Source organism: Platichthys flesus, chromosome 20, assembly GCF_949316205.1.
Source record: "Platichthys flesus chromosome 20, fPlaFle2.1, whole genome shotgun sequence".
Lineage (NCBI taxonomy): Eukaryota > Metazoa > Chordata > Actinopteri > Pleuronectiformes > Pleuronectidae > Platichthys > Platichthys flesus.
This window is the reverse complement of record NC_084964.1, coordinates 2,228,010-2,234,171: the sequence shown is the minus strand read 5'-3', so window position 1 is coordinate 2,234,171 and position 6,162 is coordinate 2,228,010. Positions and strand designations below refer to the sequence as shown.

The following is a 6,162-nucleotide window of genomic DNA, read 5'->3' as shown; positions in this document are numbered from 1 at the left end:
GGTTAGGGATTCAATCTCTTGCAGTTTTCCATTCTAGTTAGGCTAGATAATCTAGACAAATTGATGGGTTCAATATATATATAATTTTCTGATCAGACATTGATGTTTGCTTGGTGTGTGTGAACTCTATGGAATGTATTTGCTCTGAAGTATCCTTTAATAAGGAGTATTTTAAGCTAAGACTTTCATCTGCATGCTGGTGCTCAATTCCTAACCTTAAAATCTCCATAGCCCAAAGTGGGGCTCGAACCCATGACCCTGAGATTAAGAGTGTCATGCTCTACCGAACTGATCTGGCGCTTCTTCCAAATAACTTCCCATCACAATAGAAATGTTAGAATGCAAGAAATATGTTTCATGAGAAGTAAAACCCTCTTGTATGAAAACAACCTAGGTCTGAGATAATGATGAGATTACAGAATAAGTTTTACATTTAATATTTTTGAGCACAAGTTCCGTGAACAAAAACCGCCTGAACCATGTTGTGTAATTCTTTCGCAAGTAGATCAAACACACGCTTGTCATTGGTTAGGGATTCAATCTCTTGCAGTTTTCCATTCTAGTTAAGCTAGATAATCTAGACAAATTGATGGGTTCAATATATATATAATTTTCTGATCAGCCGTTGATGTTTGTTTGGTGTGTGTGAACTCTATGGAATGTATTTGCTCTGAAGTATCCTTTAATAAGGACTCTTTTAACCTAAGACTTTGATCTGCATGCTGGTGCTCAATTCCCAATCTCAAAAGGTCCATAGCCCAACGTGGGGCTCAAACCCCGTCCCTGAGATTAAGAGTCTCATGCTCTACCGAACTGAGCTAGCCGGGCTTCTTCCTTATAACTTTCCATCACAATAGAAATGTTAGAATGCAAGAAATATGTTTCATGAGACGTAAAACCCTCTTGTATGAAAACAACCTAGATCTGAGATAATGATCAGATTACAGAATACATTTTACCTTTAATGTTTTTGAGCACAAGTTCCGTGAACAAAAACAACCTGAACCATGTTGTCCAATTCTTTCGCAAGAAGATCAAACCAACGCTTGTCATTGGTTAGGGATTCAATCTCTTGCAGTTTTCCATTCTAGTTAGGCTAGATAATCTAGACAAATTGATGGGTTCAATATATATATAATTTTCTGATCAGACATTGATGTTTGCTTGGTGTGTGTGAACTCTATGGAATGTATTTGCTCTGAAGTATCCTTTAATAAGGAGTCTTTTAAGCTAAGACTTTGATCTGCATGCTGGTGCTCAATTCCTAACCTTAAAATCTCCATAGCCCAACGTGGGGCTCGAACCCACGACCCTGAGATTAAGAGTGTCATGCTCTACCGAACTGATCTGGCGCTTCTTCCAAATAACTTCCCATCACAATAGAAATGTTAGAATGCAAGAAATATGTTTCATGAGACGTAAAACCCTCTTGTATGAAAACAACCTAGGTCTGAGATAATGATCAGATTACAGAATACATTTTACCTTTAATGTTTTTGAGCACAAGTTCCGTGAACAAAAACAACCTGAACCATGTTGTCCAATTATTTCGCAAGAAGATCAAACCAACGCTTGTCATTGGTTAGGGATTCAATCTCTTGCAGTTTTCCATTCTAGTTAGGCTAGATAATCTAGACAAATTGATGGGTTCAATATATATATAATTTTCTGATCAGACATTGATGTTTGCTTGGTGTGTGTGAACTCTATGGAATGTATTTGCTCTGAAGTATCCTTTAACAAGGAGTCTTTTAAGCTAAGACTTTGATCTGCATGCTGGTGCTCAATTCCTAACCTTAAAATCTCCATAGCCAAACGTGGGGCTCGAACCCACGACCCTGAGATTAAGAGTGTCATGCTCTACCGAACTGATCTGGCGCTTCTTCCAAATAACTTCCCATCACAATAGAAATGTTAGAATGCAAGAAATATGTTTCATGAGAAGTAAAACCCTCTTGTATGAAAACAACCTAGGTCTGAGATAATGATGAGATTACAGAATAAGTTTTACTTTTAAAGTTTTCAGCACAAGTTCAGTGAACAAAAACACCCTGAACCATGTTGTCCAATTCTTTCGCAAGAAGATCAAACCAACGCTTGTCATTGGTTAGGGATTCAATCTCTTGCAGTTTTCCATTCTACTTAAGCTAGATAATCTAGACAAATTGATGGGTTCAATATATATATAATTTTCTGATCAGCCGTTGATGTTTGCTTGGTGTTTGTGAACTCTATGGAATGTATTTGCTCTGAAGTATCCTTTAATAAGGAGTCTTTTAAGCTAAGACTTTGATCTGCATGCTGGTGCTCAATTCCGAATCTCAAAAGGTCCATAGCCCAACGTGGGGCTCGAACCCACGACCCTGAGATTAAAAGTGTCATGCTCTACCGAACTGAGCTGGCGCTTCTTCCAAATAACTTCCCATCACAATAGAAATGTTAGAATGCAAGAAATATGTTTCATGAGAAGTAATACCCTCTTGTATGAAAACAACCTAGGTCTGAGATAATGATCAGATTACAGAATAAGTTTTACCTTTAATGTTTTCAGCACAAGTTCCGTGAACAAAAACCGCCTGAACCATGTTGTCCAATTCTTTCGCAAGAAGATCAAACACATGCTTGTCATTGGTTAGGGATTCAATCTCTTGCAGTTTTCCATTCTACTTAAGCTAGATAATCTAGACAAATTGATGGGTTCAATATATATATAATTTTCTGATAAGACATTGATGTTTGCTTGGTGTGTGTGAACTCTATGGAATGTATTTTCTCTGAAGTATTCTTTAATAAGGAGTCTTTTAAGCTAAGACTTTGATCTGCATGCTGGTGCTCAATTCCGCATCTCAAAAGCTCCATAGCCCAACGTGGTGCTCGAACCCACGACCCTGAGATTAAGAGTCTCATGCTCTACCGAACTGAGCTAGCCGGGCTTCTTCCTTATAACTTCCCATCACAATAGAAATGTTAGAATGCAAGAAATATGTTTCATGAGAAACATCTCATGGGTTCAGTATATATATAATTTTCTGATCAGACGTTGATGTTTGCTTGGTGTGTGTGAACTCTATGGAATGTATTTGCTCTGAAGTATCCTTTAATAAGGAATCTTTTAAGCTAAGACTTTGATCTGCATGCTGGTGCTCAATTCCGAATCTCAAAAGCTCCATAGCCCAACGTGGAGTCAAACCCACGACCCTGAGATCAAGAGTCTCATGCTCTACCGAACTGAGCTAGCCGGGCTTCGTATTTATGACTTCCCATCACAACAGAAATGTTAGAATGCAAGAAATATGTTTCATGAGACGTAAAACTCTCTTGTATGAAAACAACCTAGGTCTGAGATAATGATCAGATTACAGAATACATTTTACCTTTAATGTTTTTGAGCACAAGTTCTGTGAACAAAAACAACCTGAACCATGTTGTCCAATTATTTCGCAAGAAGATCAAACCAACGCTTGTCATTGGTTAGGGATTCAATCTCTTGCAGTTTTCCATTCTAGTTAGGCTAGATAATCTAGACAAATTGATGGGTTCAATATATATATAATTTTCTGATCAGACATTGATGTTTGCTTGGTGTGTGTGAACTCTATGGAATGTATTTGCTCTGAAGTATCCTTTAATAAGGAGTATTTTAAGCTAAGACTTTCATCTGCATGCTGGTGCTCAATTCCTAACCTTAAAATCTCCATAGCCCAAAGTGGGGCTCGAACCCATGACCCTGAGATTAAGAGTGTCATGCTCTACCGAACTGATCTGGCGCTTCTTCCAAATAACTTCCCATCACAATAGAAATGTTAGAATGCAAGAAATATGTTTCATGAGAAGTAAAACCCTCTTGTATGAAAACAACCTAGGTCTGAGATAATGATGAGATTACAGAATAAGTTTTACTTTTAAAGTTTTCAGCACAAGTTCCGTGAACAAAAACACCCTGAACCATGTTGTCCAATTCTTTCGCAAGAAGATCAAACCAACGCTTGTCATTGGTTAGGGATTCAATCTCTTGCAGTTTGTGTGTGAACTCTATGGAATGTATTTGCTCTGAAGTATCCTTTAATAAGGAGTCTTTTAAGCTAAGACTTTGATCTGCATGCTGGTGCTCAATTCCGAATCTCAAAAGCTCCATGAAATATGTTTCATGAGAAGTAAAACCCTCTTGTATGAAAACAACCTAGGTCTGAGATAATGATCAGATTACAGAATAAGTTTTACCTTTAATGTTTTCAGCACAAGTTCCGTGAACAAAAACACCCTGAACCATGTTGTCCAATTCTTTCGCAAGAAGATCAAACACACGCTTGTCATTGGTTTGGGATTCAATCTCTTGCAGTTTTCCATTCTAGTTTAGCTATATAATCTAGACAAATTGATGGGTTTAATATATATATAATATTCTGATCAGCCGTTGATGTTTGCGAACTCTATGGAATATATTTTCTCTGAAGTATCCTTTAATAAGGAGTCTTTTAAGATAGACTTCGATCTGCATGCTGGTGCTCAATTCCTAACCTTAAAATCTCCATAGCCCAACATGGGGCTCGAACCCACGACCCTGAGATTAAAAGTGTCATGCTCTACCGAACTGAGCTGGCGCTTCTTCCAAATAACTTCCCATCACAATAGAAATGTTAGAATGCAAGAAATATGTTTCATGAGAAGTAATACCCTCTTGTATGAAAACAACCTAGGTCTGAGATAATGATCAGATTACAGAATAAGTTTTACCTTTAATGTTTTCAGCACAAGTTCCGTGAACAAAAACACCCTGAACCATGTTGTCCAATTCTTTCGCAAGAAGACCAAACCAACGCTTGTCATTGGTTAGGGATTCAATCTCTTGCAGTTTTCCATTCTAGTTAAGCTAGATAATCTAGACAAATTTATGGGTTCAATATATATATAATTTTCTGATCAGCCGTTGATGTTTGCTTGGTGTGTGTGAACTCTATGGAATGTATTTGCACTGAAGTATCCTTTAATAAGGAGTCTTTTAAGCTAAGACTTTGATCTGCATGCTGGTGCTCAATTCCTAACCTTAAAATCTCCATAGCTCAACGTGGGGCTCGAACCCACGACCCTGAGATTAAAAGTGTCATGCTCTACCGAACTGAGCTGGCGGTTCTTCCAAATAACTTCCCATCATAATAGAAATGTTAGAATGCAAGAAATAAGTTTCATGAGAAGTAAAACCCTCTTGTATGAAAACAACCTAGGTCTGAGATAATGATGAGATTACCGAATAAGTTTTACCTTTAATATTTTTGAGCACAAGTTCCGTGAACAATAACCGCCTGAACCATGTTGTCCAATTCTTTCGCAAGAAGATCAAACACATGCTTGTCATTGGTTAGGGATTCAATCTCTTGCAGTTTTCCATTCTACTTAAGCTAGATAATCTAGACAAATTGATGGGTTCAATATATATATAATTTTCTGATCAGCCGTTGATGTTTGCTTGGTGTGTGTGAACACTATGGAATGTATTTTCTCTGAAGTATTCTTTAATAAGGAGTCTTTTAAGCTAAGACTTTGATCTGCATGCTGGTGCTCAATTCTGAATCTCAAAAGGTCCATAGCCCAACGTGGGGCTCGAACCCACGACCCTGAGATTAAGAGTCTCATGCTCTACCGAACTGAGCTAGCCGGGCTTCTTCCTTATAACTTCCCATCACAATAGAAATGTTAGAATGCAAGAAATATGTTTCATGAGAAACATCTCATGGGTTCAGTATATATATAATTTTCTGATCAGACGTTGATGTTTGCTTGGTGTGTGTGAACTCTATGGAATGTATTTGCTCTGAAGTATCCTTTAATAAGGAATCTTTTAAGCTAAGACTTTGATCTGCATGCTGGTGCTCAATTCCGAATCTCAAAAGCTCCATAGCCCAACGTGGAGTCAAACCCACGACCCTGAGATCAAGAGTCTCATGCTCTACCGAACTGAGCTAGCCGGGCTTCTTATTTATAACTTCCCATCACAACAGAAATGTTAGAATGCAAGAAATATGTTTCATGAGACGTAAAACTCTCTTGTATGAAAACAACCTAGGTCTGAGATAATGATCAGATTACAGAATACATTTTACCTTTAATGTTTTTGAGCACAAGTTCTGTGAACAAAAACAACCTGAACCATGTTGTCCAATTATT

General features: G+C 37.7%; 1 non-coding gene across 1 annotated transcript; it reads right to left on the bottom strand.

The window, feature by feature from the left end:
- Nucleotides 1–5,583: 5,583 nt before the first annotated feature.
- Nucleotides 5,584–5,657, bottom strand: trnak-cuu (transfer RNA lysine (anticodon CUU)). Its single transcript has one exon. It is a non-coding gene; the product is annotated as a tRNA-Lys (tRNA).
- Nucleotides 5,658–6,162: the final 505 nt, after the last annotated feature.